A 12,894-nucleotide genomic window follows, 5' to 3' on the forward strand; every position below is an offset into this window, starting at 1 on the left:
CTCCAGGAGAGATAAAAATGCTGTCTATTGCAGGTTTATTGGTTCTTTAATTAACACCTACAGGATCAATTTTCAAGAATCCCCCAGAACCTCACTTGGGATGTCATCTGAAAGGCTTAAAGGCACTCCAGAATATTTTCCCTAATATTCAAATTAGTTTTTCCTTTTTATGTTCATTCTACAGCTCCTAATTATATCATAACTTCTATGGTGTGACTGAATCCTTGTTTTTCTTCTACATACATCAATTACATTATTTTGCATTAGTTTGCTCCTTAGCTGGCATCCTGCTAAGCATGTAATATTTATCAGAACATTTTACATTTACCTCTATACAGCAGTCCTTCCAGTACACTTTATTTCTCTGTTATCAGTATTTTTCAGGTCACTGATATCTTTATAAGATATCCCAAACACAAGTATGTGAGGATGCATGCAAAGATGTCAAGGCCTCAAGATACCACTTTGAAAAACTGAGGGCATCTAATCTAGGGGAAAACAGACTGCCATTGAAAACTCAAGGAGTTAAAGCCAGAGGCAATCTATGGTTTGTTTGCTCCAGGACACATTCCAACAAATGCAACCTCAGACTGTGCTAGCCTTTCTTCCTGTTATATCACATCACAGATCAAAGCTAATTTTATGAAAACAATCGATCCCAAGTCTTTTCTTGCTTTACTTAGTAAAGAAAAAAATCATTTCTTGCAATATACTTCCTAATTTGGAGCATGCCGTAGACAGGTTTTGTACTCCTCTATATAAGTTTGCATTTTTCCACTGTATATTTCATTTTATTTTCAGCTCAAGAGTCAAATCTACCTGTGGAATTAATAGTTTTCACTAGATAAATCAGTTTTTGTCTATAGGCAAAAGCAAAGGGGGGGGGGGGTGTGATGGAAAAAACAGAGAAATAAATCTCGTAAGAATATTCATTCAAATTTAAACACAAAGATGTTCCAGGTATATTAGCATCTATGATATCTTTGCTTTCTACCAATACCATTGAAACTGAGTTTTATGAATGCACGGGAAAGCAAATCTTAACTTTCTATACATGACCACTCACACAGGAATCTGATTAGGAGGGTTATGTTCATCTAGTTAAGTAAAAATAATACCATAGACTTTATGTCAATCAGTCCAATGGATTCACACAGAGCAGTGTGACAGTCAATTCCTTTCACTGCAGGACTGAATCCAAAATGAATAAACAGCCTGATAAGGACTGCTAAGTATGGAAATAGTTAACTACAGTGCAAGCAAAATCCATGAAACATTTAATCAAATCATTGTAAAATATGAATGAGCTTTAAAAGTAGTCAGAGACTGTACCCAAACACCATGAAAAGAAGAAAAAAGGAAAAAAAAAAAAAAAGACAACATTGGAAAGATACTATTCACGGAGATTTACGTACTTTCTTCCTTAGGAGGTTAAGTTGGGCTACACAGTGTTAGACAACAATCAGGTGAGAAGACTTGTGAGGTAAAAAAGAACAAGACTGGGGGATAATAATTTGATCTACTCAATTTTGATGAGAAGCGTGAAAAGAAATAGATGGGAGGAAAATCCTACTGGAAATCTGGATAAGCAGGCCCACAGGGAGCTTTCTAACCCCAGGAGATGCCCAGCCAAGCGTCGTCATACCAAGGAGCACAGAGATGCTCAGAGCAGCCAGTTTGACCTCGCTGGCATTGCAGGGATCCTGCAACTCCCTTCCTTTGACCTTGTTTACTGCCTGGGACACAGGACTAGGGGTGAACCCTGCTGTGGATGAAGGCAGCTCAAATTTATTTCTAGATGCAGAGCCCAGATTTCCAAATTTCTTCTCTTCAGGATGCCTGTGCTCTGCTTACCTCAGCGAGCTGGTGGACTTCACAGCTTGCTTGCTGCAGACAGCTGCTATGCAGCAGTTGAAATCCTGTTTTAAAGCAACAATTCTTTCTGGAATAATGCAATAGAAAAACAAATTTGGAAGCAAATTATTCTGTTGGATTCAAGTGTTTCTTTCAACAGAAGCAGCCCAGCTGTATTGTGAGTCCTACCATATGGATGGCGTGATCACATTACCATTGTTCTCCTTCCCTGATTAAAATGGACACTGGATATGGAGAATGTATCTCTCAAGCCATTATGGATACTATATGCTGTAACAGAGCACTGTTCCTATAACATCTCAAAGGGGACATGAGAGATCACTTTCTTGCCATTCTTAGGTGACCATTGTTAAATAATCTATAGGCAAACAGGTGGTTTGTCATACAAGAGGGGGGGAAATATCTTTTTCTATGACTTCCAGTGTTACCTCAGTGAAACACTCAGAGACTTTATTTATTTAGATGCTTTTAGAAAGTGCCTGAGCCACCCAGGTGAGAAAAGAATGAACAAGTGTCCTCTGGAAAAGGAGATCCTGAACTAGGGTAATACTGGCCTTAACAGAGTTGTGCCTACGTTCAAGATGTGTCCTGCAATTTTCAGTCTTCCCAGCCTAGCAAAATGCTATGCATTGCCATACAGGTGATTCCAGGTTTGATTTTCATTTCCACTTCCCCTTTGTCAGATGAAGGTGCCAAATCTGCTTCAAGATAGTAATCGAAACCACATTCTCACTCCCAACCATGTTCTCAGCTCATTCGGTCTTCAAAGACAGAGTGTACCCCACTGTGAGGTCAAATTGGCAGGGGCTCTAGGAAAAGGCCTGGCAGGATGAGAAACACCCTGCTTTTAACAATCCAGAATTTGCCAGTTACCGTAGCAAAAAGAAAAGCCCAGGAAAAGCAAAGCACTTCTCAAGCCTTTTCAGGACCTGCCTTGCTCCATGCAGTGCAGAGCTGAGGAAATTCTTGCTTGGAAGCCCAGTTGATAGCACATAGATTAATCACATTGGTGTGCAAGAAAATAAGTAGGTGCATAAATTCCTTAGCTATGCTGTGCATTTCCCAATGCAGACTTCCTTCACTTTAATGCTGACAAGCTGTTGATTTTTTTATTTTAATTATGAACTGAAATTCCTTTTGCTGTCAGCTATAAATATAACAAACAGTCTGCTGTTTAACTTCAAATTCCATATCACTCATGCAAGTTGTAAGTTTAGTCAGCTTAGTATCTCTGAAATAAAATATTTGCCGGCAGGAAAATGAAAGGTTATCTCATATTAAATTAATACATAGTGATATGACTTGGTAGTGAAAATTCCAGCCGGATGACTACTGTTAATCTTGTAATACCATTAAACAAATCCACAGTCATAAAGGGTTTCTCAGCCCATTTCAAACAGTAAAAATGAAGGTGGAAAGATATTCTTGTGATTAAAGAACAGGTTTGTGAGCCTAACCATCTGACTTCTGTTCCTTGCCTTGTCACATACTGTCTGGGTAACATTTAATAAAATAACAACCTCTCAGTGTGCCTCAGTTCCTACTTTGTAAACTGGGGATAACCAAACATTCCCTTTTTTATGAATAGAAAAGAGTATCTTTGGTAGAGAAACTAACTGACGTCTTTAAATAACACAAGGGGAGCCTCAAAGACAGGGACCTTCTGACGTCTTAATAGAACTAACCTATAAAAATAGTAAGAAAATTACCACTGTTCTCATCTGGGGCAGAGGGGCTACTGACTGTGGAAATTAAGCTGCTAAATGACTTTATTATTATTATTATTATTATTTGATACATTCCCAAATGTCAGTGTCTCAGGCAGACTGATCCATTCTGCAGCTGCGGTGTTCGCTTCTGCCCTGCTCTGTGAACGAGCTCTCCTCCTCCTTTCCCTGCCCTCCCCTCAGGTCCTTTACCTCTGTCTCCTTCCTATGTCTCCTTCACTCTATTTTCAAGACTGTCAGGGCTACAAGAGGTTCATGTTCAGAGCCTCTGACGCACTCAGAAGTCATAAAAAGAGGATGTCTGCCTTCTGCAGAGAAGCAGATAATCCTTCATTTTTCTTAGGACAGCAGGTTTATAAGAACTTGCTTTAACACACCTTGTCAGCTACTGGGATCAACAAATCTGTGAGAAGGAAATGCTGTTACCAAAAATATCTTTGAAAATCTGACTGGCATCTTTTTTTTTTTTTTAATTTTATTTTATTTAAGAGGAGGAACAGAAAACCTAGCCAAACCCTTTGCTTACTTGACAGACATGCTATAGGGAAGAAAAAACGTCTCAAAAAATGAAGCTCTGTTGAAAGGCGGTACAACGCCTCACAACTCCAGTGAGTGGCAATAGGCAGCGTGGAAGAAAACAAGCTTGTCTTGAATTCATGAATCAACAAACTGGTTTCTTATAATAATTATGAATCATTATAAACTTTAAACTTCTAACTCATTATATATTATTAGCTGCTAATTCAGCCCTTCTCTTTCTTGTCTTTTGTCTCTTGGGAGAAATGGGAAGGTGTTTCAGAGCTGCCTTGGAACCTATCCCTCATGGTTGATTGCTTCAGTGCTATCCCCAGGACCATCTAGTTACCATCTCAAACATGGTTATTACTGTAATTTAGAATGGTATTAACAATTCTGTTAATCCATCTATGCTGGAAAAAAAAATGCGTCCAGATATAACTGCGCACACTGAGAAGGAAGTTTTTATAGCAAAACTATACTTTCATATCTATTATTCTGTTCTGAGCTTTTGAGGGTGGGATAAAACCCTGGCTTTGTTGTAGTCTTGCAATAGAAAATAAAGTGTTTACTAAGCAGAGGTAAGCCTTCCTGGGAATACACATTGCTAATCATCAGTCTTCACCCTTACTCCAGAGAATCAATGTCACAGACCGGGTGAAGCTCTTTCAGTGAAAGCAAGTTATTTTCAGGGTCATGAGGCCTCCTGTAGCCTCAGCAACGTCTACAGTCTGTAACGTCATTTAAGTAAAATGTACAAACACAAGTAAACAAAACCTATTATTTTTACTACAAGTGAATGTATTTCCTTTAGAGAATAACTACTTATAAGCTCAAGGTAGAGTCTGTAATTTTTGCATTTTAAAAAACCTGTCACAACAGGTACGCTTACAAAAGACCATTTCCTGCTGGTGAAGTCAAGCAAGTAAAGAATATTTTCCAGTAATTTCAGAGAAGGCAAGCAAGACCTAAGACCCAGCCCTTGTGTGAATTTAAGCATCTAACCCCAAAAAGTTTGAAATTCAAGTGAGGTTCCTAACAAACATAGATGCACCCAACCTGAAGTGTCATAGATCTAAAAAAAGCATGTTTCTGATGAGAGAAACCATCTAGATTCTCTCACTACCCATATTGCTTCATAATGCTTTGATAGCATTAATTGTCCTTGGTGCAGACCTGGTTGGAGATCACTCAAAGGAGCTGAAAAGAGCCTCATGTATTTGGTTTCTTTGGATCTTGAGTGAAAGAATACAAGTCTTGCAAACAGCCTATTTAGAAAAAGTTGTTAAACTTAATTACAAGCACTTATCCTGTCTTTTTAAAATGAGTGGCTGCATAAAGTACTCAGCCCCCGCAACCAAAAAAACAGAATCAAAAACACCACAGAACCTCTTTAGTTCCCAAAGGTCATTTTGCAAAGTAACACATGAAAATGCAAAGAATTATTTGGAGTAGGGTATATAAACTTTTAAATTACAACTAGGGCAGCATCTGGGCTAATGGCATGAGCATGGACATCTGTCTATGGACCAAGCAATGGAAAGCTGTTTTACAGGCCACTGGACAAGCAATTTCTGTTATGTCAAGGCAAATATCAACCTTTAACTTTCATATGATACTCATTAGTCTGTTCAGATAGTGCATAATACAGCCGAACCAGCAAAAAGATTAGCTGCAAAAAAGCATTATTTCTTTAAAAGTGTTAACAAAATTAGTCAAACTTCTTCATTCCAGCTGCTGTATCTATTTATCTGAATCTAAATATATTCCTGAGAAAGTAGCTCCAATGGTATGCAACAAAATGCTATGCTTCTATTAAAGCTAGGTGAAAACAGAGAGGAAATTAACCTAGTTTATCTCATTATCAGTGTGCGCTTCAACTGTATCAGGTCCCAGCCCTGCCCACCTGTACCAACACTTCTGTAATTGATTCCTACAAGTCCTCATATGCTCTGGCTCCCAGTTCCATTTAAATGCAGATGTGGACTAATGGAAGGGCTGCACATTTCTGAACAGAAACTCAGGGAAAATATTACTTGCCTATTCAGCGATCTGAAAGCTTTTATTCTTTCCCTTAACAGCCTTTATTTTGTTGTGTGTATTTTTTTTTTTTAATTTAAACAACATGGGGGTTTTTCCACACTCTGTTAAAGGAGGAAGGGGGAAAAGAGCTAATTATATCTGAACTGAAGTGTAACCATGGCCCTATTAAATAGGTAGCAGTTATGGGCTATTGATCGCAGTTCACAGGAAAAGCTTGTCATGTAGTGTCAAGAGGTTAATGTAATTACAAGAGCGGGCAGCAGGATCAGCTGTGTCCTCGAATAGGCGAATAACTAAAAGCTGCTTTAGAGACACATAATGTTGTCAAAGCATAAATAATTCATCCCAGCATTTGAGAAGAAATTACTGCTCCGTTCCAGCGTATTATTCAGCCATTAAAATCCTGCCCTTGTAAAGTCTTTTGATGTAGTCATATTTTCAGTTCTAAGAGCAGTTTTGGAGCATTCAGCTTTTATTAAGCCTTATATTGTGCAGTTTTCAAAGTATTAAAAAGGATATGAAGTAGACTTACAATTTGTTTAATAACTGCATTGCGATTCAGATAAGAGGGAGAGAGCTGTGTGGATTTATAGAGTGCCTGTCCAGCATGAAGAGGAAGCCATGGCGTGATGTGATGGAATTTTTAAGTCCCCTAAGCTGGCCAGAATTAAAAGGGCTTCAGCTACTTACGAGCATTGATAGCTGCTGCAGTCTTCACAGCATTTGGTGACCCATTTCCTCGAGAGCCAGCTAAGCAGTTCTCCTGTTACAGCCCCTTGACTCCAGCTCTTTGCTTGTCCTTCTCAAAGTCTGTGGCAATTTGATACTGAATGGCTCCCACTCTTTGTATTTGTAGCCTGAGCCGTATCTTGCTGTTGGCCGTGATGTGTACAGTTGCTCACATTTGCTGTCAGGGTGTATGGTGCTAATTTATGTTAAATTACAAGAAAAAGGCCCTAAGTAATTGCTTCTCTACCAGACTGCAGATAGCCCCATGCAGATAGGTAGTTTGGTGGAATGACAGAAGAGAGAGAGGAAGGACAGGGTGTTAAAAGGAACTGCTCTCTCATCAATCCTCCTGTCCCCCTACCAAGTTAATCTGATGCTCAGGCATTTCTGTTACACAGCCAAAGCGCACAAACTGCCCTTCTCTAATAACTCCTAAATGAAATTCCCAGTTCAAATTTGCAAATAAAAGAGAGCTTTAGGGAATCAGCCCATCTATTCACAAATTTAGGGTTGCTGTGACTTCGACCACACATGTGAAGGAAAAAAAACCCATGGAATATGAATATATAATTTTGTTGTCTGATGACTTTTTATTCTAATATTGAAACAGAAAAACAATTGCTTGCTTGAGAACAGGCTAAACAGTTTGAATCTTTAAGCAGAAGGGATGTGGCTTGACAGAGAAAACAGGCTTTCATTTCAAGCTGACCGAAAGGAAAGTCACCCTGCACACAACCCCGCGACTGAGCTCTCCCCACCATAATTATTCATCTTACTCTCCTGCCGGAGCCTAGTCCTTGTCCTTCCCCTGCCCACAAATGTGACCAGAGCTGGAAACCTACAGCTGGAGACACGAGCCTTACCCTCCCCTCTGCCAACACCACTTCTGCAAGAGCATTGCCAATATCATGAAGTCTATAGTGGGCTTTCAGATAACGATGGCTGGCTGTGAAACACTGTTCATTTCTTATTAAAACAGCAGCCTGTATTTGGTATACTAGAGAAAACAATCACAGAATGAAATATTGCAGCTCTCAGATACTACAGGGGATTGGCAGCAATCTGACACAAAAGAAAAAAAAAAGGAATAAAAAAAAAAGCAAAATAGAAACTAAAGGCAAAACTGAGAAGACCACAGCTGCATGAAGTGGAAGCTTAGAAACAATTCTGGGGGAGAAGTTCAGCAACACAGGAAAACATACAGAGAAAACCTGAAGAAAGCAAAAACTTAGATTGCCCATTATTGTTTGCCTTATGAAAGCCCTTAAAACACCACTATTCTGGTGTAGCAGTTTCTCTTCTGGCTTATTTTCAAGAAATACAAAACAAGTGAAGTCTTGCCAAAAACTGCTATTCTAATTTTAAATCATCTTTTGAACAGGACATCCCTCAAAGTTAGACATTTTGACAACACTACCAAAAGAGACCACATTTCTATGGTAAGTAACAGCTAGGTTTTATCCAGACATTTCTTTTCAACAACAAAAAATAAACAAATTTTCAGGAAAAAAAAAAAAAAAAGCCTCAGGGCAAGCAAGTTGGTCCTCACCATGAACATCCTCATCTTTGAGCCATGTATATATTGTTTTTCCATGTCTGCTTCCAACGCGCTGGTGTACGGATGTTTGCTGTGTTATGAGGGGAGTTTGTCTTGGCTTTGTGTATATCTTATGGTGTTGACAGTGGGATTTTGATGTTTCTTGCACTATTTCATTCAAGGCCTGGAAAACAGAGCCAAGTTTATTCCTAAGGGATGCTGAATTAGTATCTTAAAGTCACCATACATGAGTAAGATAATTAGGAATGTGTCGATGTTCTGTATACACAGGTTACAACTCCACATAGATAAACAGAAGAAACGACAAAAACAAGCCTAAATAGCAAACTAAATGCAGCTTTCTTACGGTTCAAAAGTTATAACCCATGAAAAACAAAGATAAACAATGCAAAAATAGGAGCTTTATGCTGTTTCTCTGTCCCTTAGGGTTTGTGTGGCCTGTGGCAGCCCTAAAATCACACCAAGTGTGCATAGGGATAGCTAAAGGCTGATCCCACATTGACTCCATCAGGTGGAGATTTAGTCCAGCTGAAGATCATGCTTTTTGTCATTCCTGTCATTAAATCTCATCACCCCCAGTCAGCCGGCTTGGTTCCCACCTTACAGCAGCGTTTGGCTTCCTTGAACATATCCTGTGATAAGCAAGGATCAACACCTGCTTCCTGTGCATGTCACATAGTAAAAAAGAGATCTATGCATGTGCTCCTGTGTTTGGTTAACAGCAGCTCAGTTGCCTACCATGACTAGGTGAAAACACGTTATTCATTGCCACAGGTTGGACGTAAACCCAAACTCTTCTTAGGAAACAAGCCAAAACCTGAAGTTTTTTCCTAGTTTAGATTCGAAAATTTGGCTGTTCAGCAGTTTTGAATAGTATCTGTGAAAAAAACAAACCACTAAAATTAAACAAAGGCTTGTTCAGAAGGTTTTTGACAGTTTTTTCCCGAAAGCTAGTTCCATGTTTCTAGTTCATAAAGCAGCCTGAACACCATCCCTCCCACAGGGGAGCAGTGGCTGAGCTGAGGTTTTTTTACTGTTAAGAGATTCACTAGGTGGCTGAATAAAATAACTCACAGGTTAAAATATTTCTTCTTTTGAAGACAATGATACAACTCTCAGTGGGGCTGGGATTTAACTTGAGGATTACAGATGCTGTGAATCAATCCTCTACCAACTTTAGAGGAATTAGGCCAATTAACACCAGCCAAGGGCACAGCCCTTTCATTCTACCCAGAAAGCAATAATATCCATTATTGTTTTTCCCAGCCAGCACTCTGCCATTCTTCTTCACCACCATTTCCCCTCCATATCCCACCTTTTCTTGTTTCCCAGTTCTGACACTTGACTTGCAGAGCCCTCTGAACCCTTAAAAATATTTGCTTTCTAAAAGCTAATAGAAATGTTTAGATTTTTGCTTTGTCAGCAATCTGCTTTACTCATATCCAGTTAAAACAGCTAAAAAGTAATCTCCCCGTCTTCAGTGAGGAAGGAGCTGAGCTTTTCAAATATACAAATCAAGTGAAATAACAGCACAGGCTGCCAGCCCCAGATCAGATGGGCATGGAGGGACCTGTGCAATGCATCCACATCCCAGGCCACATCCAGGGACATCTCAGGTCCATTGCCCACATCCTGAACTCTGTAGCACACAACAGACTTTGCATTCTTAGAATATCTTTTGGTTTGATAATTAGGAAATATAGTTAGGTGGGTTTCATTCATCAGAGTGAACATTAACTTGTGACTTAACTTTTCATTATGACAACTCTAAAAATTAGCAAATTGTCCTCTTTGAAAAAAAAAAACCACCACCTTTGTAACATGCCCTTTTCCATATTTTTTTTTTTTTTGTTATAAGTTTTTCTTCTGCTCCTTTTCTCCTCTTTCCCAGCTTCCCTTTTGTTTCTCAGCCTGGCTGCAGCTGTGCCCCAGCCACCACCTTCTACTTTCAGACAAACTTTTCACAGCCCAGAGCCCAGACTGAAGCAAAAACAACCTCCTAACTCGTCAGGGCTGCCCAGATTTATACCTGCTTGCAATGCTTGGTCTGAACTGAAGAGCTGCGAGACAAACTGCACTAGCTCTGTGCTGTTTCATGCTAGGAAAACCCCCGTTGACTTCTTAAGCCATCTTTAAGGTTCCACACTTCTAAAAAGCTGGGCCATAGAATATGAACAGGGTTTTTCAGTTTTGTGGGGTTTTCTTTCAAATTACAGTTTCTCACTGAGAAAGTGTGATTGATTCAGGCAGCATAAAAAAATCCCGTGCAACTCAGCTGGCCAGTCACTGAATTTCTAATAGCGATGCATCAGAGGACAGTTCACAAGCTGAATGCTTGTCTGTGCTCTTCAGCAGATCCATTAAAACAATCAGGTTTGTTTTACGAAGTGATAGATAAACAAAAAAAGCAATACTGCATATATCAAATATCATCTACAGATGAGCACACAGCTGAAATGCAGCTGCTTTGACTGGGTTCCACTTGAGCCAAAGCCCCAGAACCCAATACTGATGCTGAAGAGAAAAGAAAAAGCTGCAAAATTAATCAAATGAAGCAACACAGCTCCGATCCCACCAGTTCAATCATGCCTGAGTTAAATACTCAACTGCAGGTCATCTCATCTACAGGGATAACTGCTAGGTCATGCAGTCACGTATGGAAGAGGCATGCTTTTTTTGTGCAGACTCAGACTTTACAATGGACACAATTTGTTCACAAATAAGACCTCCAGCTGCGCAACTTAAGATTCCATATCCTGTTCCTGCTGAGATACATCAACAACATGAGATATTAGATATTAAAGATTATGAGATAAAGCAACATGGCATTCTGATCCAAAAAGGTAAGCTTGTAAGTCCATGAAAATCCCTTTCTAATACAAGCAGAAAGGGCTTAGCATTAGCATAAGTTTGTTTGACAGTCAATAAAAATTAGAACCATTAAGGATTTATATTCCAGCAAGAAAACAAAACTTAGTGTTACAAAAATCATCTGGTGACTTGTCCTGTGCTAGGAAGCTGTTTGGGTTATGTGAACACTTCGAATTGCCTGGGCAGCCCCATGGCTGTTGACAGTACCACATACAGCTTCCCAGCCACCCGTAAGGGGCAAATCCATCCTCAGAACACGAAGCACATCTATAGGAACGTGTGTGATGTTTAAGAGCTGCTTTCTTTGTGAACAAAGGGAGGAAGTGTTCCAGTACCCAACAGCACATTGTCTTTATTTCCTCAATGATTTAGATCGAGCTGCTTCTCATTTATTACTGAAATATGTTTGTATCTGCATTAGATACATAGATGTGCTCTCTGGACACGTGACAAGCATGAGCCTCTCTAGTCCTGTAATGGGAGCGGGGCTGCCAGGAAATCATAGCGCATCCAGGCCTTGGGAAAAATGGAAAATCCTCACCAGTGGCAATATAAGAGTGAGGGACAAGGGACATTTAATGGTGGAAAGGAAAAAACCTGACATAAGTGGGAATTGGACAATAGGAAATATGAATAATTTGGGATGGGGAAATGAAGGAAGCAATCAAAAATACAGCAAGCCAGGACTTCATCAGACAGACTTTGACCTGAGATTGTCTGCATCAAGAATGAGCACGCTAAGGGACTGAAGAACCAAGCAGAGGTCAAGAAACCCAGTTCTGGCACTGCTGATAATAGTGGGTGGTGTAATTACCAGTTAATGTGATTTTTCAAACAAAAACATCCAGCTTGCTTGAGAGAGAAGGAGAATTCCAGGTGAAACCTGCCAAGCATACCTAGTGATTTTCTAATGACAGTCCAGACTAGACCCTTGGTTTATTTATTGCTCTATCTGGTTTCTTTGATCAATACAAAACAAATCTGAGCTCAGGCCCAGAGCTGACCATATACACTTCTGGAACACAAACCAATTCCATTCAGCCTTTCTTCCTCTGCTGTGAATAACAAAAGCTTATTTCAGTTGGCTCAGTGTTTAACAACAATTAACTCTGGAAGGAGGGAACAGAGACCGTATCATTTTTCAACAAACTGCAAAACTATAACTTAAAAAAAAAAAAAAAAAATCAAAAAAGCCCCTGCTTTCAGTTAAAATACATACACAAACAAACTTAGCATGATTTTGCAGGTGTTTCTGATTTAAGCCACATTTATTTGTAGTTTGCTACTTCCCCCCACACCTTTAAGTAAACAATCTAAAGGCTTGCTATGACACAAAGCATACCCACCACAAAAGCACCAGCCAAGGCATCAGATCTGCAGCTTCCCAGCCCAGAAACGCCATCCCTCAGGATGCCCCAAGATGCGCAGAGCTTGGGTGCATCCCTGGCTGAGCCTGTAAGCACGCTGTAGTCAGGAAGGGCTTAGGGCCACTTCCACAATTAATTCCCATAGAGACAGCATTTGCATCTCCTGATACTGTGACAACTCCCAGACATGCTACCTGGCCAAAAGAGG

Source organism: Falco rusticolus, chromosome 13 (genome assembly GCF_015220075.1).
Source record: "Falco rusticolus isolate bFalRus1 chromosome 13, bFalRus1.pri, whole genome shotgun sequence".
Taxonomy (NCBI): Eukaryota; Metazoa; Chordata; class Aves; order Falconiformes; family Falconidae; genus Falco; species Falco rusticolus.